Source organism: Urocitellus parryii, chromosome 5, assembly GCF_045843805.1.
Source record: "Urocitellus parryii isolate mUroPar1 chromosome 5, mUroPar1.hap1, whole genome shotgun sequence".
In the NCBI taxonomy this organism is placed as follows: Eukaryota; Metazoa; Chordata; class Mammalia; order Rodentia; family Sciuridae; genus Urocitellus; species Urocitellus parryii.
The window spans coordinates 137,636,986-137,662,974 of NC_135535.1; the positions used below are offsets into that span (position 1 = coordinate 137,636,986).

General features: G+C 37.8%; 1 protein-coding gene across 3 annotated transcripts in view; it reads left to right on the top strand.

Moving 5' to 3' along the window:
- Positions 1-25,989, top strand: part of Sgms1 (sphingomyelin synthase 1) — a 258,044-nt gene that overhangs the window by 130,218 nt on the left and 101,837 nt on the right. For all 3 annotated transcript variants that reach the window (XM_026408957.2, XM_026408959.2, XM_026408958.2), the window contains one exon: positions 15,187-15,267. The gene's annotated coding sequence lies outside the window, so the exon portion shown is untranslated. The remainder of the gene's footprint in view (positions 1-15,186; positions 15,268-25,989) is intronic.

Genomic DNA, 25,989 nt, shown 5'->3' on the forward strand with positions numbered 1-25,989 from the left:
GAGGCGCTGGGTTCGATCCTCAGCACCACATAAAATAAATAAATAAAATAAATGTTAAAAAAAAAAAACTTATGAGTCAACAAAGAAACCATCATAATAAAAATTACTCACAAAAATTTAAATCAAAAAATGCACTTTTCTATGTCTTATCATGTAGAATAACCCAGTATAATCTCATTTCTGAGGATTTATAGCAATTTTTTCTTCTTTCAATTTTTTAGTATTTAATTAGCTGTGTTGTGTCACCTTTGACATTGTTATTCTTATTATTTTTAAAAATGCTTTTAAAGCCTTTGTACAGTCTCTTCTTCACCATTAACTAAGTGCCTTTTTTGCATCCTGAGGTCTTGACTTACAAGGTCTCTAGTGAAAACCCTGAAAGATCATCTTCCTTTATTCAAGAACTTTTTGGCGACATTTATACTCCTAGGCCTCCTTTAGACACTAGGCAGTGAACAAAATTGACAAGAAAAATAAAGACCAACTACATCATGCACTGTGGGGCTTACCAGTCTAGTGGGAGAAAGATGGTAAACTAGACAGGTCATACCTATGTACTAAATGTCCTGATCAGGATTCTGTGGGGCGGGGGTGTGTGTGGGGGAAGTAGATGGACAGTATGTGAGTATGAATGTTGCATACATACACACAAATACACATTACACACATGCTCACAGACACTTTGATGCAAAGTAGGGAGGCCAGGGAAGGCCTCAGAGAGAAGTGATTATCTAAGTGAGGTTGTGGCAGAGTTGGAGAGATGAGGCTGCTATATCAGGTTGGAGCATCCTAGGCAGGAGGACAGTTAAGTACAGAGGCCTTGTTGCTTTTGTTACTTTGCAAGAAATATGAGCTCAGCCTGCTCCAAGCTATTTGTACAAGCTACACTTTGGATGAGCTATTTCAAAACTAGATCTGTCACAGACAAAGCCTGCACTCTCTTTACTACCCTGGCTACTCTGGAAGGAAACTTTTGTTCATCTGAGGAGGCTTTCAAGCTCCTAGCAAAATGTGTCATGCCCATCATCATGGGCACTGCAGATTTCTCTCAAGAAAAATGGTAGATAGGTAGGTAGGTAGGTAGATTGGTTTTCTCTGCTCAGATACTGAAACCTCAAAATTATGACCACCTTCTCCAAGACTCGAAGTTAAAAAGTAACTTATAGGAACTACCCTTCCTGCTTTTCTTTTTTTCTCTCTTAAAATTATAATGTTTTACTTTAAAAATTCCTGTGTTCTTGTTTTATATATGAAACTTTTTTTTTAATTGGGGCATGTTAATCATACAGAACAGTGGGTGTTATTGTGTCACACACAAACTCTATTCTTGTTTTATATATATGACTTTAAAAAACTCAACTTTGCAGGAACTACTACAGTAGTAGAAGGAACAGTATATGACAGCAAAAGACGGGGTATTTTTTCTCTAGAGGCAAGGGCCTCTTTGTTATTGTTGCGCAGGTGGAGCCTACAAGAGGGTGACTTCACTAGGGTCGTGACAGCGGGTCACTTTAAAGTCTGAATAATGAAACAGTAAATTAGTAATGTATTGAGTGAAGGTTTCACATGGGCTATAAACCCAGTACTTCCTGGTTAGGGCCTTGTACTGAGTGTCTCTTCCTCACTTCTCACATTTCCTCCAGGTGGGCCAGTGCTTGACCTGTGACTAATGACCATTGGCTGAATGTGGGTGTTTCTGGTGAATTGAGTCCATGTATGCCTCTTTTCTTTCTCAGCCAGAATGAAGAAAAAATGATTTTAAATTATTTTTAGATAAAATAATCGCTATTGAATTTGCTGTTCTTGGTGTTGTGATTTTGATCTTGATCACCATTAACTGACCCTGATGTTCATACTAATAATCCTGACCAAAGTACATTGTGCTGTGTGGGTTTTCTAGGCATGCTCACTGAATTTCAGCAGTAAGAATCTGGTTAAATATAAATCTTACAGTGCCATTTATCTCTAGGAACCAGTTTCTGAGAATGACTGAAAAGTTAGTGTGAAGGCTGAAAGTTCATCCTAGATGAAACCATTTCCTTTGAATGGTTTGTTTCTTGTTGTTGTTGTTGTGTACGTGTGAAAAATGATTTCAGTCACAGTGTAAGATTGTACTAAATTTACTGAGGTGACCTTCATGAGAATCACTCCCAACAATGTTTGTATATTTTGAGTGAGTTTTAAATACTAACATTAGAAATAAATATTTGGTAATCATTTAGTTCCCTGACTTTTGTAGTGGTACTGTACAACAGCAGTTGTTTGGGTCCTTTCTTTCACAGCCTTTATTTGGGGAGGAGGTGTATTTTTAAATAGACTCCATTCTTTAGAGCAGTTTCATGTTCATGACAAAATTGAATAGAAAGCTCAGAGATTGCCATCTATCCTTGCCCCCAGATATTTCTTACCATTCCCTACTATGGTGGTACATTTGTTAGAACTGATGAACTTACACTGACTCATCTGTATCTCCAAAAATCTTTTGTTTATGTTAGAGTTCACTCTTGGTGTTGAGCCTTCTATGAATTTATAATGATATTATACATAGCTGAGATTGGGGGGCAATTGTGGAGATAAGGAAGACCCCCAACACAGTAAGAAGGAAGTGCTGAAAAAGAAAGGATAAAGTATGTGGTGTTCTGAAAGCCAAGAGAAGTGTTGCTAGTCAGGGATGTTGAGTGAGAACTGACCATCAGCTCCAGCAGATTTGAAGGTCATTGTTGATATTCAAATGAGTGGTTTTTAAGTAGAATAGTGGGGCAAAAGTGGACTCAGGAAAGGATGGAAGAGGAAAGGCACAGTTGAGATTCCCTGAGTGAGAATCAACACATCCTCTTTCTTCATTTTGAGCCCCATACTACAGTTCCCTGAGCAGCTTTCAGATTTACTGTGCACAGGAGCCTATGGAACCAGCTGTGGGACGGTGTGCAAGGTGTGGAAAAGTGGTGTAAGACACAGTTGCCTGAGATTGTTTCCTGTGGGAAGAATGATGTTCTTTAAAAAGTATTATGGGCAGTACAGCATGGCGACTGTAGTTAATAATATATTTCTGAAAACTGCTAAGAGAATAGATTTTAAGTATTCTTACAACAAAATAATTGTGTGAGTAATGCATATGTTTATTAGCTCAATGCACCTGTTCCATGGTGCTCAGCTAGGTATGTCAAAACGAGGCTTTGTGCATGATAATTATGTGTACTTTTTAGTTGTCAATGAAAAATAATTAAGAAGAAGAAAAAGGAATATAAGTTCTTCTCCCTGAAGCTGAGAGCATGGGAATATGGAAATAGTTACTAAAATAAATTTTTCTTTTTAAAAATGTTTGTGCCCTTAGAAAAAGAATAGCTAAATTCATTATGTTTGCTTTTTACCTGTTATTCATCAATATTAAATGTGTGATTTTGGAGAGAAGAAAAGTGATACATTTTTCCTAGTGAGGTCTTAAATTTATTTTCAAGAACATTTTTTTAGATTTTTTTTTTTTTTTTTTTTTTTTGGTGTGTGTGTGTGTGTGGTGCTGGGAATAGAACTCAGGGCCTTTGCATGCTGAGTAAGTACTTTACCACTGAGCTACACCCCCAGTCCTTATTTACACCTTAAGGTAATTGTGTGTATGTATGTATATGTAAGTGTATATGTATATGTGTATGCATGTATGTATATACATGTGTGTGTGTCTTTTACTAGACTATGAGCTCCTCAACAGCCATTTCTAACTTTCTCTTTTTTATTTCTCTAGTGATCTTTGTGTTATCTGGCATGCAATAGAAATTTATAAATATTGTAGAATTAAAATAATACTAAAACCTTTGGATTTACATTTTATACTTTTTCTTCTTCTTGAGTTTCTTTGCTCTTGTATTGTAAAAAATGACCTTTTGTTAATGGGATAAACAAAATTAAAATCTACAGGACAGATCTCTTAATTTCTCTGTTTAAAGAGAATTTTGACAGAAATCAGATGATACTTTTTTCATTTGCTTTGATTGTATGTGTATTTCACCAATAAAATGAGCCAATTAAGCACATATCCTCTCTGTTTGAGGTTTTAGAAATTCTACCCCAAGGTGACAAGAAAACCAAATTTGACCTGTGAGAGGCTACATCTTTTCCAGAATTCATTCAAAGACCTTTTTCTGTGATCTGATTTTAAATCTTGGTTTCATTTATATGCTAAACATTGTACCAATTGGAACTGAACACTTCTCTTTCAAGATAGAATGTGTCTATGGCCTCAGAAAGTTTTTATATGCTCATTTCCAGCCAGTTGTCCCTCCCAGACACACATGCTAATTAATGTGATTCTATTACAGATGTTGCCTCTTGGAGCACATCAGATGTATAGCCTTCTACTGAGTGTACTCTTAAATGTCTGGCTACTTCTGCTCCACCTAGTGTTTTTGAGATTCATACTTGCTGTTGAATGTACAAATAAGTTGTTCCTTTATGTTTCTGAGTAGTATTCCATTGTATGAATTTATTTATTCCCCTGTTGATGAACATTTGGGTAGGCTATCGGTTTTTTTTTTGTCATTATGAATATGGTATTTATTGTAAACATTTTTTATATAAGTCTTGTGAACATGTTTTCATTTCTTTTGGATAAATACTTGGGAGTATATCAGTAAGGAAGTGTATATTTAATTTCCTCATATTGTCAAGACTTTCCCCCAAAGGGGTTATAAAATTTAACATGCCCGTTAGCAATTTGTGAGATGCTCCAATATAATCCAAATTTTTGCTCACTCTTTCTTTTGTCATTGTTTTTAATATTTGCATTCTAGTGGGTGTAAAATGGTGTCTTCTGTCCTGTGATTTCCTCAACTAATGATGTTGAAAATGCATTCATGTGCCAGTCATCCTGTATGGAGCATCAAGTCAAATCTTTTGCTATTTTAAAAATTGGGTTGTGTGACTTTCTTTTTGAATCATAATAGCTCTTTATATATACAAGGCCTTTGCAAAATTGGTGAATATTTTGCAGTTGATGGTTAACTTTCATTTTTTTTCTGTGTCTTTCCAAAAAACAGAAGTTTTAAATTTGATGATGTCTAATTTATCAGTTATTCTTTTATCTGTAGTGTGTTGACTACTTCATAGTCACAAACACACATTCCTATATCTTCGTGTAAATGTTTTATAGTTTTAGCTATTATGATTAGTTCTAGGTTCTTTTTTTTTCCTAAAGAATTTCTTCTTTTTTTCCTATACATTTATTTAATTAATTTATTTAAATAAACATTTAAGGATGTTGAAACATGTTTTTTTTTCAATCTGTCAGCAAAGCTATGTTGAAGAGTAACAGAATTGCCTTATTTTGTTTTCTCTCTATTTGATGTTTCTTTTAAATACCTTTGAAGTACTGTCTAAACAGCAGTTTTTTGTTTAAAATAACTTAAAACTTTTATCAAAAATGTATTTATTACATAAAATGAAGAAAATATTGATAAATAAAAAGGAAGGAAGTTAAATTACTGCAACCTTAATCTTTCTTCCAGGGACAACTACCAGAGGGGAAAATGTATTTTTTTTAGCTATTTTCTGTTTTAATGTGCAAAACTGGTCCATAGTATATTTTATAAACCCATTTTCCTTTCTTGTTCAAATAGTTTATGTGTGTGAATGTTTGTGCATTTGTATATACTGTGTATATTTATTTAAGCACTGCATAATTTTGGAATTTGATTAAGGCTAGGAAAAAAGTGTCCTTTTTTAGCAATAAGAAATTGTGCAGATCTTAGCTAGGCATAATGGTGCATACCTACAATCCCAGCGGCTCAGGAGGCTGAGGCAAGAGAATCTGAGTCCAAAGCCAGCCTCAGCAAAAGCGAGGTGCTAAGCAACTCAGTGAGATCCTGTCTCTAAATAAAATACAAAATAGGGCTGGCGATGTGGCTCAGTGGTCAAATGCCCCTAAATTCAATCCCTGGTACTCCCCCGCCCCCCGCCAAGAAATTGTGCAGATCTTGTTTGAAATCTCTGTAGTCAAATATTTTTGAATATTCTAGGGCCTGGGAAAGTATAAGTTTCATCATTAACTAGAAGTGCATTTTTTCCTCAAGGACTTCTATTTGGATCCCCCTGAGAATGGGTGGCTTGATCCTACTGTTCAAGTCCAGGAGTAGTTTGCTGCTTACTGGCAACTGGACTTCACTTCTTCTGATGGCTTTAATTCCTTGCCCATCGTGGCATCGGTAAAATCTATGTAAGATCATACTTTGCCAGTTTCTACCACCTATGTGGTCACTACACAGTGCCATTTGGAAACACCAAAGCCTTCCATTTACTTCTTCATTCCCTGCTAGTTTGTTCCTGTTGGACAGGGCAGTGTTCTAGAAGTCTGTCATCTAGCAGGAAAGCAGATATTGAACAAGAATAACATGGATACTGAGAGTCAAGGAGAAGTTCATTGTCCTAGAAATGTATGGTAGGAGCATGGACCTTATCCAGGATATTTTGGAGTAGTTTCTTGGAGAAAAAAATTGGTACCGAAGTGAGGAGTTAGGTTACAAAAGAAAAGGGGGACAGGAAAAGCCAAGGAGAGTCTTCAAGGCAGAGGATCTGTCAGAAACAGATATCAGGATCTGTTGAATTGTCTCTGTTCGTGACAGTTTTCTTTTGTTCATTCCTTTTGGAACATTAGTAATTTGCCCCCCATAACCATCCGTGTAAAATATGTGCTAAGGACGGGGTTTAACGGTTCTGTGAGTCATAGTCGACAAAATATTTTACAGATTGGCTCCACTTGGAGATGACTTTGGATACATTAGTACTGAGCCCATGTATCACTTCACTTCCTAATCACTGGGCAGTGCTGAGCACCATACATAGATGCCTATGGCAGTACGCCTGGAGCCCTTGGCAGCTGAATGGCTGTGCTGTGTGCAGACTTTTTTATTTAGGTGCTATCATCTTTCTCTTTATCTTTTTGGTATGTCATGTGTTTCCTGTGGAGACCAAGGGTCAGAAAACTATAGCCCGCAGGCTGTGTCTGGCCTGGATCTGTTTTTGTCAGTGCCATTTTACTGCAACACCGACATATCCATTCACTTGAGCATTATCTCTGGCAATTTTCACTTGTTGGTGGCAGAGTTGAACATTTGCAAAGATACTATACGCCTAGCAAAGCTTAAAATATTTGCTCTCTGGTCCTTTACAGAAAACATTTGCTGACCTTTGGTCTAGGCATAATCCATAACCAACTGCCCCACATAATTTCTTTGTTCTGCTTGGTGCTTCTTCTTTCTTTCATTGCTGTTTTCTCTTGTTTTCTCCAGAGCCAGTCTGCAGTTTGTCATCTCATTGGTCTCATTTTTTTCTTTCTTCTCTCCTTTCTTATTACAGGTTGTGCTAATAAGTAGAAGGGACCCGTGTATCACGTTGCATCTCTGTCAGTCTTGGTTTTGACTCTCCTCCACTTAAATTTTGATCCTTGCTCACTCTCAGAGGATTTTCCCATTATTTCTTGGTTCACTGTGGCCTGGAAGAGAAAAAGGACAAACTTAGGCTCCAATAGAAGAATTGTGTTTAATGTTGAATTCTGTCATCAGGAAGTATGTACATCAGGCATATTGTTGTTGCTTTTCTGAATTTCAAGTTCTTCTTCAAAAAATGCGGATGCCTGTCTGCTTCAGGGTTGTTGCAAGGATTAAAACATCTAAATGTTAATGTATCTTCATTTGTTCTTTTCTGTGCAGCTAATGGTGCTAGATGAGATTTCTTTTATCTATATGTTTGTGAAAAGTAAATTTTACTTCTAAATTTATTTCAAAAAAATATGGCTTATGTTTTATTTTGAAAATTCTGCTCAGATAACAATAAGGAAACTATTTTTATTATATACCATTAGTTTAGGAAATCATGAATCTCAAATTTTCTGAATTAAAAACATCAATATTATTGAATGAAAGCCCTTTTAAATGTATTTTTAAGCTAGAAACAGTGCATTTTAAGGTAGATGGGATGGATATAGTGCTAAATTTACAAATTACAGACATTTGGATTCCTAAATGACTGAGTTTATGAGTAATATTTTTGTTACTACAGTTTCTATGGTAGAAGGTAAAAGTACAGACTTTGCATTCTGGGTGCCATGCCATACACTTGGAATTGCAGCTACTTGGGAGGCTAAAGTAGAAGGGTGACCAGTTCGAGGCCAGCCTGAGCAACTTTGGGAGACCCTTTCTCAAAACAAAAACAGACTTTTCTCTACTAAAGGCATTTGCCTGTTGTGAAAACAGAATGCATTCTTAGGGAAATCCCACTACTTTAAATTGGTTACAACAGAAAAGATTGCCTGTGTCCATTTTATTTCACTGGAAAGGAGACAGTGTTTTCAGGTCACACATGATGAAGAAATAGAGGAATCTCTTGTGTTTTAGATGCCACTTGCCAGTTAGAGGCAGCACCTTGCTGGTCTGGGTTAGTTATGCTGTCATATCCCTTTGAGTTTTGGTTTCTTTTTTTTCTTTAAAAAATTTACATATAAATATATATAGTTTTTAACATATAAAAACATTTAAAATATTTTAAATATATATATTTTTAAATCTTTCTTTCACAAAGATCTTCCACCCATTTAGGTAGTAACTCTAATACCTCTAATTCCAGAGTTACAATTGAAACTTAAGTGTTATTGTGTTATAGTTTGGACGGGTGGAAGTTACACACCCTTCTTTTTCACCTTATTTTCAGACCAATGGGTAGACCAATGAAAGTTAGCGATAAAGGAGATTTAGGAGTAAAGCTGATTGGAGGACTGTGGCCCAGTGGGTTTTCAGGTGTTTCATGCTTGGGTAAGGCCAATTTCCCCCTCACAGGATGGAGGGAGCAACCTGCAATCCACCCCAATTGTGGGCAGGCACCCAACTCCCCCTATTCCTTAGGGTGAGGTGTGGGAGAAGATGAAACAGTAGACTCCTGGAAAGTCCTCCAAATGAAAACAGGAAGCTGGGGAAATGGAGGTTTCTCACTTACACTTCGCTGAATGGACTCATTGCATGCATTTCACACGATTTGTTTTCTGAAGAGTTTGTGCTGCTTTCTCAGCAACTTTCTCAGGTTCCTCATCTATAAAACTAGCATAGTGATAGTAAGATACCTCATAGTGCTGTTATCAAGATTAAGTGAATTCTCACATGTGAAGCATGTAGAAGGAAATGTAGCATGCACTAAGAAGTTTGTGCTATTTTTACCTTTAGTAATATTAATGTTATATAGCAATATTATGTCAAAACATTCAAATGCATTTAAAACATGGAAGAGTTAATGATGTCTAAGTGATGGTCATATAGTACATGTAGAGGTCCAAGTTTATATTGAGAGAAAACTGCTGTCTACCTGAGAGAAGATAATCCATTATTCATTTTTTTGTTTGTTTCAAACATATTCATTTATTCATGGTACTGAGGAAAGGATTAGGAAGGAAACTGTTAGGAAGGAGTGGAAGGCTATTATTATTATTATTATTATTATTATTATTATTATTAAATTTTCTTTTAGGCTGGGAGAGTTCATAACAGGACCTGGGGGTGTTTTAAGCCTTTGTTTGGAAAACTCTGGATGCTACCTTACTGGAAACATTACACAGAAAAACAGGTTGCTATTTATTTTAAATATAGAAGTTTCTAGGAGAAAAGAGAGTTCTGGTCTGCATCCTTAATAGCCTACCAAAACTATTCCAGTTTAAACTGGGAATAGTTCTGTCTGCCTTGGTTGCTTGTTTAGCTGTGGTTACTCCGGCTGAAAACACTAGAAAGAATAGTTTGTTTATATCCAGATGTGTTTCCTCTATACAGCACCTACCACATCACTTTGGGATATAGATACCCTTATATGTCTGTTGAATGGATTGATGAATTAGGAATAGATATAAAGCAGCAGGAGAGACCTGCTTGTATAAGTTTCTGTGCCAGCCCTTCTTCTTCCCTGCTTAACATTCATTTAAAAAAAAAAAAAAGGAAGCAAATCATTCATAAGAAAAGGCAACCTATTTTAGGAACATCTCAGCTTACTTAGAAAGTACTGTGCATTGCTTTTGAAAATGGATTGAACATTTAATATGAATGTTTTATGCAGTGTTATTTTTCCTCTTGTCACCAAGCTTAGATTTTAGAAGTAGGAGCTTTGTAGTGTCATAAAAAGTTAGTTCCTATTTTTGCCCCTCAGAATATTTGATACTGCTGATATCATTATTTCTAGCATTAAAACTCAAGACTAGGGCTGGGGATGTGGCTCAAGTGGTAGCACACTTGCTTGGCATGTGCGGGGCCCTGGGTTTGATCCTCAGCACCACATAAAAATTAAAAAAAAAAAAATAAAGATGTTGTGTCCACTGAAAAACTAAAAAAAATAAATAAACATTAAAAAAATTCTCTGTCTAAAAAAAAAAGAAACCTCAAGACTAGTAGAGCTCAGTATTGAGAGGCCTGGGAAACAGAAGACCTGAAATATGCTGCTGCTGATGGGCCCTGAATGGGCCACTTGAACTCTGGGTCTGTGTGTCATCATCTGTCAAATAGAGACCAGGGCTAGAGGATGGAGGAGGTCTTCCAGCTTTCAGAGGGTGAACGGAGGATTCCCCAGTAGTGTCTGCCTATGATAAGATGGCCTGTTGAAGAAGTCTCTGGGTCAGTGAGGTAGTCTTACCTGGACACACTGGCCAGGAATTGGTATTAATTAAGGTGATTTGTAGAAGCTATAGGTTCTTGTTCAGAAAGTTTATATATATATATGATGTTGATGGACCTTTATTTTATTCATTTATTTATATGTGGTGCTGAGAATTGAACCCAGTGCCTCACACATGCTAGGCAAGTGCTCTACCACTGAGCCACAACCCTAGCCCCTATATGTTTGTTTTTTAAAGAGCCCATATTAAGAAAATTTAGTGTGTTTTAATTTTTATAAAGTCTCAGAATGACTAATAGATAAAATATCCAAGTTATCTTTTTGTGTGTATGTGTACTAGTCACTCTCCCACTGAGCTGTATCTCCAGCTCTTCTAATTTTATGACAAGGTTTCATTAAATGGCCTGTTTTGACCTCAAACTTGTGATCACCTGCCTGACGTTCCCAGGTTGCTGGGGTTAGAGGTGTGTACCCCTGTGCCTGACTCTCACTTATCCTTTCAAACATGTGTTTTAAGTACTGTTCAAGTCTGACATATCACATGTCCATATTCTTGTTGAAATTATTTTATGATGGGTAAGGTATATAGTTCATGTAATGTTCAAAATTCTCTTGCACTTCTAAATGTGTCAGGGTTTGGCTTTTGAAGCTGGCCACAGCCTGATCACCAATAGAAGATTGTTACTTTGTTGTTAAATATTAGGGATGATATCCTCCCAATGGCAAGACTCAGTCTAGAGAGCCTGTATAGGGCAGCCAGAAACCATGGGAAAGCAGGACGCATGCTGATGCCAAGGCAGGGTCCTGCCCAATCTTTTCCCGTCCTCTGTCAGAAGGACATGGGAAGGCATCAGGGACATGCACTTCCCTTCTGTACTAGTTATCTGTAGCTACCAAACAGTCAAAAGTGGCACACACTTGGAAGCATGATCAATTCAGTGGTTACCCCAGCATGCCTCTGAGTCAGGAGGCTGGGCATGACAGCTGGGGCCTAGGCAAGACTGTGGTCATTGTGTCAGCTGTGGTCACCATTCTGTTTTTTTGAGGCTTGGTTGAGGAAGAATTTGCTTCTGTGCTTATGTAGTTGTCAGATGTCAGTTTCTTGTGGGTTCTTTTTTTTTTTTGCTGGAATTGAACCTAGGGCCTTGAGCATGCAAGGCAAGCACTCTATCAACTGAGCTATATCCCCAGCCCTCTTTGTGGGTTCTTGGACTGAACATTTCAATTTCTTGCTGTCAGCTGGAGGTTGCCCTCATGTGGCTCTCTCATATGGCAGCTCAAAACATGCAATGTGCTTTTCAAAGCCAGCAAGGGAGAGAGAGTTGCCGCAGAATTATAGTATTATTATAGACATTGTAATCTTATGTAATATAACTATGTATGTGCTGTCATTTTTGCATTAATTTATCGGTTATAAGAATGTCATAAGAGGGCATTACCCAAGGCATGGATAAGAGACTGAGATCAAGGGGCCACTTCAGAGTCTGCCATATCCGAGGCTGGCAGAGTATGGATTCTCTTTATTCTTTCCTCTATGCATTCTCCTATGTGACCAGGAACATGTTTCTTATCCCTTCTGTTTTAATCCTTTATTCTGATCTACAGAGAATTCAGCAACCTTGAGTAATTTTTTTCTCCTCTTTCCTGATATAAAAATGCAATGAAAAGATAACAGGAAACTGCCTGAGGAAATAATTCTTGTACTCTTGGGGGTGCTCCCTTTGGGTATGTGACATGTTCTCTACCAGGTGTTTCTAAGTCATAGTGTGGCTTATATAGAAAAAGGCCCCAAGTGAGGTCTTCTCCGATTTTGTGTTTCTGATCACTTGCTCGTGTGTGTGTGTGTGTGTGTGTGTGTGTGTGTGTTTGTGTGTTTGTGTGTGTGTGTACGTGGTACTGGAGATTGAGCCCAGGGAGGCTGAGCTACATCCCCATTCTTTTTTATTTTTATTTTGAGAAATAAAAATAAGTTGCTGAAGCTGGCCTGGAACTTATCCTCCTGCAAGCACCAGATTCCAAAACTAGTTTGTTTTCACATGCCGGATCTCATGCAGTTTTATATGAAGAATGATTAGGAAGTACTGGGTTTTTTAAAAAAAAATCACAGATAGGATTTATATGGCCACAATATTCTTTTTAATTCCATCAACTGAGTTAATTGCTTCTCTACCATCACTACTGCCATTGCTCTGTATTCTTTCAAATGAATTTTATTTTAATCATCCCCAGCCCCAGTGCTTAGCACAGAGTCTTCTGCTGTGAATGGGTAGTTCACCGAAGTTGTGTGTTGAAGTCACTGATAATTCTTTTGAATAATCAACCACAGTGGTGACAGATTACCATTTGGTGATGATTTTGATTCTTTGAACTAATGTGTTAAAATATTTTTCATGATAGCATATAAAGTCGTCTTTTTCAAATATCAGGAAAAAACTGTACTCAATGAGACAGATTTTCTTGTGAATATAGTGCGCTGACTGAAGGTAAAAAAGAGTATTCAACTGATCCTGAGGAGCCAGCACCATTATAGTGAGTCCCAAAGAGGATTACTTGGAAGGGGTCCAGGAGAACCTTTTTTAGATGTACAGTTCCAACACTTATGTTTAAAAGTTGATATGACCTCACCTAGTAGATTTTTTGTTTTTTTAAGCAAAGCTTACAGAACCATGCTGTCACCAGTGCAGCAGTAATGTAGTGTGAAGATAACCTTCATGATAGGCTGCCAGGATGGCTTTTATCTTGCAGAGATGCCCATGGAGTGTACAATATTACATTGTGCACCAGAAGGATTAGCACCGGTGGAGATGATTCATTCCTTCCTTTGGAGAATTTGTCATTCAAAAAAAAAAAGAAAAGAAAAGAAAGAAAGAAACTCAGTCCTCTTTGGCTATTGTTTCCTCTTACTTTGTTTTGCAATACTGGGGGTTAAACCCAGGGCCTCCCACAGGGTAGGCAAGTGCTCCACCATTGAGTTACAACCCAGCTCCCTCACATGAGGAATGCCAACAAATGCATAGCTAGAACTTTCTGTTAGCTCATGTTATTAAAGACTGTCAGCTAAGGTGAGCATTTTTATCTAACACTCCTTCTCAATTGACTTAGAAAAGTTTTAAGTTGTTGTCAAAAAGTTCATATGAGGAATCTAAGACCTTAATGGACTGCATACCATAATTGCAGTTGTAGCCATGTTAATAGACTCTACCATAATCACATTAGTGAGCACTATAATTGTAGTTTTATTTTGAGAACATATTGTATGATGGGCTCTGTACATACATTATCTCTAAATTGTATAACCATTCATCAAGGTAGGTATCATTGTTCTTATTTTAAAGGCCTGAAAACTGAGTTTTAGATGGAAGAGATTTTTCTGCAAAGATCACACTGTTAAATAGCACAGGTGTGGCTCAGTCCTATTTATTTGAACCTGTATCAAACTTTACTGCATTTTTCATACTTTTAAAAGGCTTCCATATAAAGTAACCAGGCTTATAAAGCCATAGCTAGCCAATGAGCACTCCCCCCTCAGTGTTGGGTGTAATCTACAAGTCTTTAACTCTTTGGGCCTTCCCTGGTATTTTTATTGATTCTGGCAAGTTTTTCCTTTGTTACTAGGGAAGTGCTCTGGATTTATGTGGTGTTTGTTCTGTTCCCTCCCTTCTTAATCCACTCCCTGTCCCCTTATCCTATTATGGTTTAAGTAACTCAAAGTTTCTGCCTTTTCTTTGGGTACTTGAGGTGACACTGTGGTACCCCTGTGTATAGACAGAGCCATGTTACAATTGATCTCTTCTCTCTGAATCACCATTAGGGCTTGAGGAGATGAAAATTAACTTAGGTTTTGATTTTATCAGTGTTGTCTACTTGGAGCCGTGAGTTCTTCACGTAAAATGAGCAATGGTTCTGGGTACCAGGAGGGTGTTTTTACTTGGAGCCCTTTTTTTGAAGAAAAGAAAGCAGAAAGTCCTATCCTTAGTTTGTTGACCTTAAAATGTTACAACAATAAAAAAAAAAGTAAAATATTGTTCTGAATGATTTCGTTTAGGAAAAGGAAGGCACTTTGCTTGGCATATGCCATAGAGAACAGTGGCTGTGTTTAACAACCAACTTGCTCTGTCTCAGAGCAGAGGCAAACCCCTCTGCTGTGCTCCCAGGCAATTAGTCACTCACTTGGAGAACTTAGAAGTGGGTGGGGTGGAGAAAGGAAGAGAAGATGCTTCTCCTTCCTAGGAGATGGACTGCAGACCTCTTCCTGAAAATACAGTGGAGGGTATCCTAAAATTTTTCCACCCCAACCCCTACATGTGCTTTTTATTTTTTTTCCCTCTTGGGGTAATTTTGTTATTAGTCTTGCTCTTCTTCTTCTTTTTCTTCTTCTTCTTCTTCTTCTTCTTCTTCTTCTTCTTCTTCTTTTTTTTTTTTTAGGAAAAAAAGGGAAGAGATGACTACGTTTTAAAATGTATTCTGCCTGTAACAAAAAGAAAAGACTAATGCAGTGGAAACTGAATAGTGACCATTGTAAGACATAACCAATCAGATTCTTTCTTCTTGTGACAGGTGATGGAAATGTACTGGAACAGTGGGAGAAACTGGTAGCATATAGGAAGCCAAGATGACAAGAATTTTTTCAAATAATCCGTGAGTAAATTTTTATGAGCACTTTGAAATTATTTTAACTAACAGGTGAATTGTTTTTAAGACATACTGTTAAAAGGATGCACAATCAAATAACTTACAAGTGTAAAGGAGAAAATGTCTTAAATAGTCATTGTCAAACACTTCAGAATATTGATGCTAACATTTGAAGAATTTTATTTTTGTAAAATTCTGTCTTGGTATGGTATGCCATTTTTTATTGGGTATATAGATTTAGTGAACAGAACAAAAGTATATGAAGAATTAAATGAGAATTTCTTGCACCAGGTCAACATTTAAATTAAACTTTGAATGTCCCATCTGAATGTAGATGTTCTTGGTTCCATTGGTTCCTTGGGGCCTGTTTCTTACTCAGATAGCTTTTGTGGGTTCATTATAGAAATAAATATAAACAAACTTGTTGAATATGAATAAAATTTGTTCTTTGTACCTTCTCCCTATCTGCATGAATGGTTGTTAATTATCTACAGTTACATGTGGTTGATTTTGGTTTCATTATGATAATGATTATGGTAGTACGTGTGGTAGCTTCGGGGAAAAACCATATATTTTTGACTCAGTCATCTCCAGATGTCTGACTTGCTCTTTCGCCTTTTAGTGGTTACTTCACCTCTTAAAACCTCTGTTGACTCATCTATATATTGGACTTGATATTCTCTCTCTTGGCATGAAGGATTGTTGAGATAGTACATTGTGTCATGAATGGTACATCACAGGGCTACCATAAATGGAGTTACTTTCTGTCCTTGTAGTCATATCAAGATTTATAATCTACAAGCCTTTATTTTGACTAAAAATATTGGCCAGCTCAAATTCCATAGCTATTGTGAAGTAAAGTGCTGGTTAACACTGTAGGTATTGTATACAGGTAAAAAGTGTGAGGAAAATGGCCCTTCCAGGAGGGTTCACTGGGTTGGAGATTTCTGGTGTACCCCTGCCCACTGCAGCAGCTGATTTCATGTTCCCAGTGAAAGTCACTGAAAGCAGGGCTGGGAGAGATGTGCAGTAGCACACTATGGGATAGTTCCTACTGAACAGGTATTTGTAGCTGTAAATAGCATCAATAGCATGGTAATAGTAAAACAATTAGGAAATAATAAAGTTTGGAGGACACTTATTACAATTGTCTTTAGTATTTTTTTTTTTTACAAATTTGAGTAAAAATAATTTAACTTTTAACAGTGGCTGTGTTTAACAACCAACTTGCCGATAATCTTGAGAAATTCACACTGGGCTCTATGGACTCTCTGTGAAGCCACAGTTCTCTGAGTTATCTGTTTCAGCCCTGGCGGAAAGAGTTTGGTTTGGTTGATAAAAGCAAGGTTTGGTTTTTGAATCAGTGCTTGGTGTAACCCAAGTTATGCTCACAACAGCTTCTGGGATTGTAGGTAAAGGCCAAGATCAATTTAGAAGTTTCAACCTCCTTGTAAAGAGTATGAGTGGAGTTCCTGAGTTGTGGACTCAGCATTGTCGTTGACCCCTGGCACCCCCTTCCCCATTCTAGCTGCTGAGTGATAAGACCTGGAGACTGGTCACAATGCCTACTACCTGTTGAGCTGCCTTCTCTCCCTTCCCCATATTCTCTCAAATCTAAATTCCTTCAAGTAGTGCCATTGTAGGGACAAGTGGCCAGGGTTCCTCCAGACCAGGCACTCCATGCAGCTGTGCTTTTGACTCAAAAATTAAGTTTAATGAAAAGTAATTTGCCTCCAGAGAGAAAAACAAAACAAAACCTGGGCAGCGTAAACCTTGGCTTGATTGAAATCTTAGGGAGTAAACTGAAGGAAAGAAAGGGAACTGGATCAGATAGCTCAGTGTTTTATCAAGAAGCATTTTCTTCTTCAGTTTTTCTAACTTGCCCTTTAGAAGGAAATAATTGAAGCCTGAAATTGCTAAGTAACAGCTAAGAATGTGGTGGTTGTTTTTATTTTAAATCTCACCCACCTCGTTCTCAAAACACTTTCTTTATTAAACCTTAAAAAAAAATGCCTTGGCTATTTCAAAACATTCATTGTGTCAATTCCCTGAATCAAGCTTACATAATCTTAAAATATTCATTTCTCTTATTTCCACTTAAAAGGTTATTTATAGTTCCCACTAAGCTAAAGGATTATTGGATTATTGCAAAACTAATCCTTGTTCATTTCATGCAGAAGCTCATAGTTAAAATCTGAGAGAATGGCCTGAATTAGGAAATACTTCCCTGTAGCTTAATCAGATCGGCTGTGGCTACCTTACTTTGAAAGCAAACATGGCAACAGGAATTAATAGAAAAATTTTACCACAGATAAAACATTCTGATTTACATTGTCATCTCTCATCTTGTGTTGTTTCTGAACATCCCAGACAGAACTGAATTTTTGATCAGAGACTGTTAGGTATACACTCTTCGTATGTATACCTTTTGGCATACTTGCAGTATCTTGAGACCTACAGTCCGTAGTTTATGGAGACTTGGGAGTCATGGGTTGGGGATGGATTCCAGTATAAATCAAACAGGCTTATTTCACTTCCAGAATCAGTAATCAAGCCTTAAAATAAAATGCAATCTCAGACTGAATTTGGTAGCTGCTATTAAGGGGTGGCAAGAGGAATGGGCCAGATCAGGTAGGGTTCTAGGAGCAGAAGATGTTTGGATTGGATGTTTGACAACTATGTCTTTTTTTAAAAAAAAAAATATTTTTAGTTATAGTTGAACACAATACCTTTATTTTTATTTATTTTTATGTGGCACTACGATTGAACCCAGGGCCTCGAACGTGCTAGGTGAGCACTCTACTACTGAGCCACAACCCTAGTCCACAACTAATGTCTTTTTATTAAATTATAAAAGTTAATATTGCTGATTGGAAAGAGCTATAAAAATGTGGAAATTATTAGATTAAAAAAATCAATTTATCATTATCAAGAGATAATCATTATTAACATTGTGTTTTTGTATTCTGCCATACTTTCTAGGCCTGTGTTAGAAACACTGTCTTTTCCTGCCCAGTGTGGGTCAAGTTATAACTATTATTTTGAAATTTGTTTCTATTGATAGTTATTGAGATGATGCCATCAATTAATATCTATAATATATATATATAAACCTCATGTAGCATTTCTTGAGTCTGTGGTGTATTCCTTAATACTGGACATTTTGGTTATTTTCCACTTTTCATTTGTGTAGAGTACACCTGTTATAGTTAAAGCAACGTCCTGGGGTTTCATAAACTGACTTCCAGACCACTCACGTATAATCGAATCAAGCCTTTATTGAAGCACACTGGTAGTGGCTGACCAGAACATTAAGCTGTCCCCCTGATCAGCCCCGAACAATTGCAAGGGTGCTCCTTATGAGCCTGAAAACCACAAAAGAGGTGTTTGGAGGGTCTAGCCAATGCAAGCAAGCCAGGTTACAGAAGCAGGATAGTGCAGTCAAGCGGCAGGATGCTTAGCCAATCACAGTTATCCCATCACCCCAGTTACAGAAATAGAGCCCCCGTTACCCTAGTTACAGAAATAATGCCCCATTAGGTAGTTCCTTGTTCTTAAAGGTTTCTATAGCAAAAGGAAAAGAACATCTTGCCCCAGTCATGACCCTTCTACTTGGCATGGTTGTTTTACAAAATGGAGTCACAAAACAAAATGGAGTCACTTTTGCCTTTACTATCACACACCATAATGAACATCTTTGTACACCCATCATGGCCCACTCACCGTACTGTCTGGACAGGATACTTGAACAGAGTTGGACCAGAGCTTCTTCCTAGAAGAACCAGGGAAAGGCAGAAATTATAGGAAGATCCCCTTCTGGGGGAAAGGCTGGAATTATGATTTCGTAGATGGAAAAAGAGAAGGGGAATAGTGCTAATTAGGACTGGAGATGGAAGATAGAGGAAAGATTTGATGTGAAACCCTTCTTTCATTCTCATTAAAAGCCATTTAGGATTCTTTCCCTCCCTCCCTCCTTCCCTTTCTTTTTTCATCTGTCTGTCCTTCTGTCCTGGGATTTAACCTGGGACACTTTACCACTAACCACACCCCCAGCCCTTTTTGTTTTTTATTTTGAGATGGAGTCTCACTACATTGCTTAGGGCCTTGCTAAATTACTAAGACTAGACTCGAACTTAGGATCTTCCTGTCTCAGACTCCTGGGCTGCTGAAATTATGAGCATGTGCCACTGCACCTGGCTGGATTCTCTGTCACATTTAAATGAATGACTTAATATCTTCATTTGTTCTTGATTTCCCTTATTTGGGGAAGATATATTTATTAATTGTTCTGCATTTCAAATGTTCAAGAAAGACTAGGCCTTTAAAACTTGAGGGTCTTAAGAAACTCACCAATCAGAGAATTAACAAGGAATAGAAGTCATGGGGAAAGAATATGTGTGGGTAGAAAAAATTACAGAGGGACTGCTTTTTAGAACAGGACATCTTCATCATGACAGGAAGGACGAAAATTGTGTTCCAGTCCTTTTCCATTCCCTTTGTGGTAGCTTGAGCCATTGTGCAAACATTTGTTCTTCTTTCTCCCCTCCCATTGTTCTGTGAAAGGAATAAACATTTCTAACCTACCAAAGGCAGACTCCTCATGGCTGGCTTGGCCATAAGATTTATTTTGGCTGATGAAATGTGAGTGACAAGAATATGTGCCATTTCTGAGCAGAGACTTTAATGGACATGGCCTGGTTCTGCCATCTCTGCCTCATGTTTGCGTGTCCCAGTTAGGGTGCTCCTTCTGCGTTGGGGCCAGAGTGAAGAGGATATGAGTCTGCAATTGTTGGAGCAGTTTGTTCCTGCAGCATAAATTTAGCCTAAGGAGTGCCTTCTTTCTTTCAGGTTCCCCCACCCCACACATTTGTACTATGAAGAACTTCCTTCCTCTTTATCTTGAGAAATAGTATGCTTTGTCAACTGTCATGCTGTGGTCTTTCCTTGCACTGGACCTTGTCAGAGGTCACCATTTCAGTTAAGGCATGTAAATAAGGTATTTAGATTTGACTAAGGTAACCCTTTGTTTCTTCTTCAACTATTTATTGGACGTATTATCTCATGTTGAGGTTTGGACTTCCGAAAGGTTGGGGTAATCCAAGCCCTGGACCCAGCCTTGAAGAATTGGAGCATGTTGGGGGTGCTGTGCATCTGAGTAGCTATGAAACAAGGCAGGTGGTGGGAGGGTGGCATGAGGGGAGCTCACTGATGAGCCACGAACTGCCCTCGTGCAGGTGTCACTTTGTCATGTGTGTGCCTGCCTGCCATATTCTTTGTGTCATGCTTTTTGTTAGTTCAGCTTCACTTTCCTTTCCCTGTCTTGCTTAGCATGTTTACTGGAGCATTTAATTTGTACTGCATGTTAAACTGCCCTGTTCTCAATTTGTAGTTTTCAGTGAGACAATTTGTATTGACTCACTCACTAGCTGGTTGTGTATGTCCTTTCTTTGACATATCATGAGTTGTTTAATTTCACAGATGATGTGCTAAATTTTGTTTTCCATCATATAAATTGTTTAACACATTGTTACAACAAAATTAAACCCTTAGTCAACTGATTGTTTTGTTTCTCCCTCCTCAAGTTCCTGGTTCTCCTTTCCATTATGTATGAACTTGAGTTCATGGTTGTTAATTGGGGTGCTCCTTTCCTTTGTCTTTTTTAGGGGTCTAATGTGTTTAAAACTCAGTTATGGGAGAGTCAGTGTGTCTTGGCTTAGTGATCAAATTTTATCTTGATGTGGATACTTTGGACTTGACCTCTTACAATTTCAGGTCACATGTCAGATGACTTGGAGTGTGTCCATTCAGGAGCTCTAACTTCCTTTTCCTCTCTCCCTCCTTCCCCTCCTTCTTTCCTTCCTTCTCTCTCTCTCTCTCTCTCTCTCTCTCTCTCTCTCTCTCTCTCTCGTATGTTGGGGAGGGGGGATAACAACTTTCTTTAGCGTCCTAGTGACTAGTTCTTGCTTTGGAACCAGGGAGTGAACCCAATGCCTCATAGAGGACTGTCTGATCAGTAGTTTCTGTCTTAAGACAATGTACAATTTAGCTGTTCTCCTTACTTCATGACTGAATTTGGCTATTTTCCATCTCATTGCTTCTGACCACCTTCTACTTTGAATTCAGAAGGCACAGAGTAATTTATTCTTAAAACCACCTCTTAAACCAGGATCTTTTAAGCTTTTTGTCCAGCACTCATGGAAACAAATGGTTATCTGCCTTTGGCCGAGAAGGTGCACCTTGAGATTGCCAGATTTATTGGTAATGGCCTGCTTCTTGATTATGACAGTGGCTTCCTGAGTATTGATTTTAATATTATGTTATGCATTAAATGTTATATGACTGATTTTTTAAAAGTTTGAAACATAGTTAATACTGCTAACTGCATCCTTTGCATTTATGTTAGTAGACCTGATAATCTACCAATAACAAGGGCCTTTTTTTCCCCTAATTTAAATTTTCTCTTAAAAACAGTTTAGATAGGGATTTTAATGTATGTAGTACTTTTTTAAAGAAATGGCAAAAGAATGTTTTTATGAATGTGCTGTTGATAAATTCTTGATTTTTGGATGATCTTTAAGTACAGGTCAGAATAGTTTAAAGCTTATAAAAAAAAATATTTTATTAAGCTGTAGAGAAGTAACTTCTTTTAGGAAATAGAAAGTAAAAGTCTAGCTAGTGACCGTGACTGCTCAGAAACACTTTTCTCTCTTTGGGTATTTACAGATTGTGAGACATTCAGTTTTGGTCAACTCCTCCGTAAGCCCACTCTGTCAGGCTCCTCTGAGTGTTAGACATAGTATTTTCAGCTTTGGGATCATATATAGATGACTTTTTTCTTTCTTTTCTTGGTATTGTGGAATAGACCCAGGGGTGCTTTACTACCCAGCCCTTTACATTTTATTTTAAGACAGGATTTTACTAAGTGGCTGAGGCTGGCCTCAAACTTTCCATCCTCTTGCCTCAACCTCCCAAGTTGCTGGGATTACAGGTGTGCATACCACTGTGCCCAGCTAGACATGAATTGCTTTGAAGCAGGCCATTGAGCTTGGACATAAATAGTGTCTTCACTCCAGTTTCCTGCAGTATTGAATGTGGCTTAAACGTAAAATAATGTGTGTAAAGCTGAAGCCACTGTCATTACTAACTACACAGTAAATGAATTAAAATGAGCTTGTTTTCCTTGTTCTAGGTAGAATTTCAACTAAATTTTTCTTTAGGAACAATGTTATGAATGGCGTTTTGAGTACAGTTTTAAAAACATCGTTGATGTTAAATTTTAGATCAATTATGAGTTAAGTAGGCTTTTACAGACTGGCGAGGGAGCTGCCTTTATACTAGAGACATACTGTCTCCAATGTAGTGTCTCCAAGTGCCTTATAAGAGTTCATTGACTTGAGATACAGAAGTCACCTGTTAGAATGTCATGTCTCACCAGGTCAATGACTGCTTGACTAAGCTTTCATATTGGGCAGGTAATGGAACTTCTTGATAGGCAGTTGTGTTTTTTTGGTAAACAAAGGAACCAACCCTTCCTTTCGCTTACGGGAATTAAACTCACCTTCTAAAACTTAACTGTTCCCACCAATTCAACTAAGTGATCCTGGTATAGACGAGCCTGTCATGGGTGCATGGCCTTAAGCTGAACCAGTGTGAGACTTTCTTGACAATTTAAAAAATTGCAACTATGAGTACAAGAATAGTCCCTCTTAGTGGCAGAGCTAAGTGGCAGAGTTGAGTGGAAGAAGGCAGCCTTCAGGAAGGGAGGACAAAGGCAGTTTGTATAAGCAAAGATGCTGACTTGTCCTGGTGGAGTTCATTTTGAGCTGATCTTCAAGTCAGCTAAGCTTCCTCTGTTGGTCTTCTGTTGCTGGGTTACCTTGAGTCAATACATCTTACCTTGCTTTAGCTGGTGCTGCTTCAAGTGCCATTTCTATTACTTGCATATTAAAGAATGCTGACTAATTCATTTGGTTGTTTATACATGGCATATTTATTAGTGGCTTTGTTGTGAGCAATTATAATAAAGTATTTAATTGTATAATAGGGCAGCTGATTTATGACACAGCTTTTAGAGAACAGTGGTAGTGTTTATTCCTACCTGTCGTAAGAGGAGAATATTTGATTAACATTAATCAAAGAGTACTGGTGATGTGGGGGTGGGTAGGTAGGTCTAGGTATGTGTGTGGTAATGACTCTTGATAATCAAGTTTCCTCTAATGCACACATCACCTGACTTTTGACTTTAGGCCATTTAAACAAATATAGAACTATGATAGTTCTAGTAGTTATATTTAGTCTTGAAGAACTAGCTGACCTTTGCTTCCTTTTATAGTTAGGAGCACTAACCATAGAAGATAAACAGATTTTTGCGGCAATAACACATACATTGAGAGAGATGTTTATATGGAAGGAGGAACTGGTACTCTGGCATTGTCAAATTTGTATATAGATGTTCCATTCTTGAAAGGAAGATAGGATGACGTATTGCCTCTGTTCTCGTCAGTGGACTAGTATTTGGGGAACTGAGATTCCATGTGACAACACTGTTTTGTAAACGCCCCTTCCTTTTAGGAAGTATTGGATTTGCTTTCTCAATAGCATTCTGTATTGTTGGAACATGTCTAAAGAGCAAAGAGATGCATCTGCTGCTTGGGTTCTGCTTGCCAGCTGGTTTGAACAACTATAATGTTTGTTTATTCTTGATGTGTCAGCAGTCAAAGTTTTCCTTTCTCCATTGTGGTTGTTATATAACTTAAACATTATTAGATCAACAATGACTATTTATTCAGAATCTGCTAAGTCCTTGGGGGATACAAAGCCTCTGAATGGCACTCTACCTCTGATGGAGTCTTATTATCTGGCAGCGATAAATATCAGGGATTTCCTTTTGGTGCTGAGATTCTATATATTGATTGTGAAAGAGCGTTATAAAGAAAAAGGCCTGGTCAAAATCCATTCTATTGTCATGTAATAACTTAAAAAAAAACTTAAAAAAAAAAAACAAACAAAAAGAAAAGGTCTGTAGGCACTTGGAGAAGAGGAGAGATCCCCAGGGATTGGGCCAGGGAGGGAGTTCCAGGAGAAGGAGCGCTTGAGTGGGTCCAGAATGGAATAAGTAGTGGAGAGAGTTGAGGTCACCAGACCAAGGTATGGTGCCCACCTAGGTAAGTGTGCCACAAATAGATCAGTGGGCCATTTGGTGAGAGTTTTTAAAGGTGGTGGCAGAGATAGAAGCCTGCTTCTGAAAGACCTGAACATATGGCATTGGTCCTTCTTTGGGTTAATCGTCACTCTCCCCCGCCCCCCATTGCCCCCCATAACTCTTTATTGAAAACCCTTGTGCTTTGTGTTTTAATGTTAGGCACCAAAGGCATTCTAGAAATAATTATCCCTTTTCTCTTGTGAGATTGTTTTAACTACATTGTTAATGGTCTCCTTGTTTCTAAAGTCTAAGGAGTATGGAAACATCTTGTAAGTGTTTTGAGTTCGGTTGCAGCTGCTTGTATTGTTTATTAAGCCTCCTTCTTCCTGGTTGGAGCACCTACTCTGAATTTCAAGCTTGACTGGATTCTAAATAATAGAAATGAACTACATAGATCAATTCTCTTTCCTATATGTGCTGCCTCTCTCCTCCATCATGTATCTATAAGTATCTACACTTTTCTACATATACAAACAATGCTTGTATTTTTCAGACAGTAATGTTATTGAAACTTACTGTGTTCATAAACACATGGGTTTTATGTTGTCTTCTTATATAAAAGAGCTGCTGTTCAGGCAGTAACACCCAACACACTACAGCTCACCTAGCATGATTAATTACAATAGTTTTATAAATAGGAAATCAGTGCTTAGAAATACACACATTAACTTGTGTGAACATTTGAGAAAAGTTGCCTATAAAATAAATTCTAATAACTATAAAATTATAGTTATTAGATTGAAAAAGGAAAGGTTTATGACACTCTGAACTTTAACATTTATGGTGTGATGGTGATGAAGTGTCAGGAAGCACAGAGGGAGGGGCTTGCCAGCTGGAAGAGCAATTAGGAGACATTCAACTTCAGTGACCCTGGCATGAAGGCACAAACGTCTCAAGCAGGAATGGAAAAAATGTGAATGAAGCCTTCATATTACACCTGCTGATAGTGAATTGGCAAGAGAGAGGGAGGGAGCTCAGATGATTCCAGAATTAAACTTAAAATGTCTAGGAAACTAAGAGTACCACTATGAGGAATATGAGGGGGGCGGGGGGCGGGTAGAGGTAGTTCAGCTTCATCATGGAGGAGAAAGGCACCATTTTTTTTTTTTTTATTTTTTTTTTATTTTTTTATTTTTATTTTTTTTTATTGGTCGTTCATAACATTACATAGTTCTTAATACATCATATTACACGGTTTGATTCAAGTGGATTATGAACTCCCGCTTTTACCCCGTATACAGATTGCTGTATCACATCAGTTTCCCTTCCATTGATTGACATATTGCCTTTCTAGATTCTGATGTATTCTGCTGTCTGTCCTATTCTCTACTATCCCCCCTCCCCTCCCCTCCCCTCCCCTTTTCTCTCTCTACCCCTTCTACTGTAAATCATTTCTTCCATTTGTATTAACTTGTCTTACCCCAAAGGCACCATTTTGTATGTTGGGTGTCTCTTGCTAAGGATCAGTGTTAGGCTGTAGACCTACCTTGCTTCCGCCTCTTTAGGCTACAGTTTGATCATTGAAG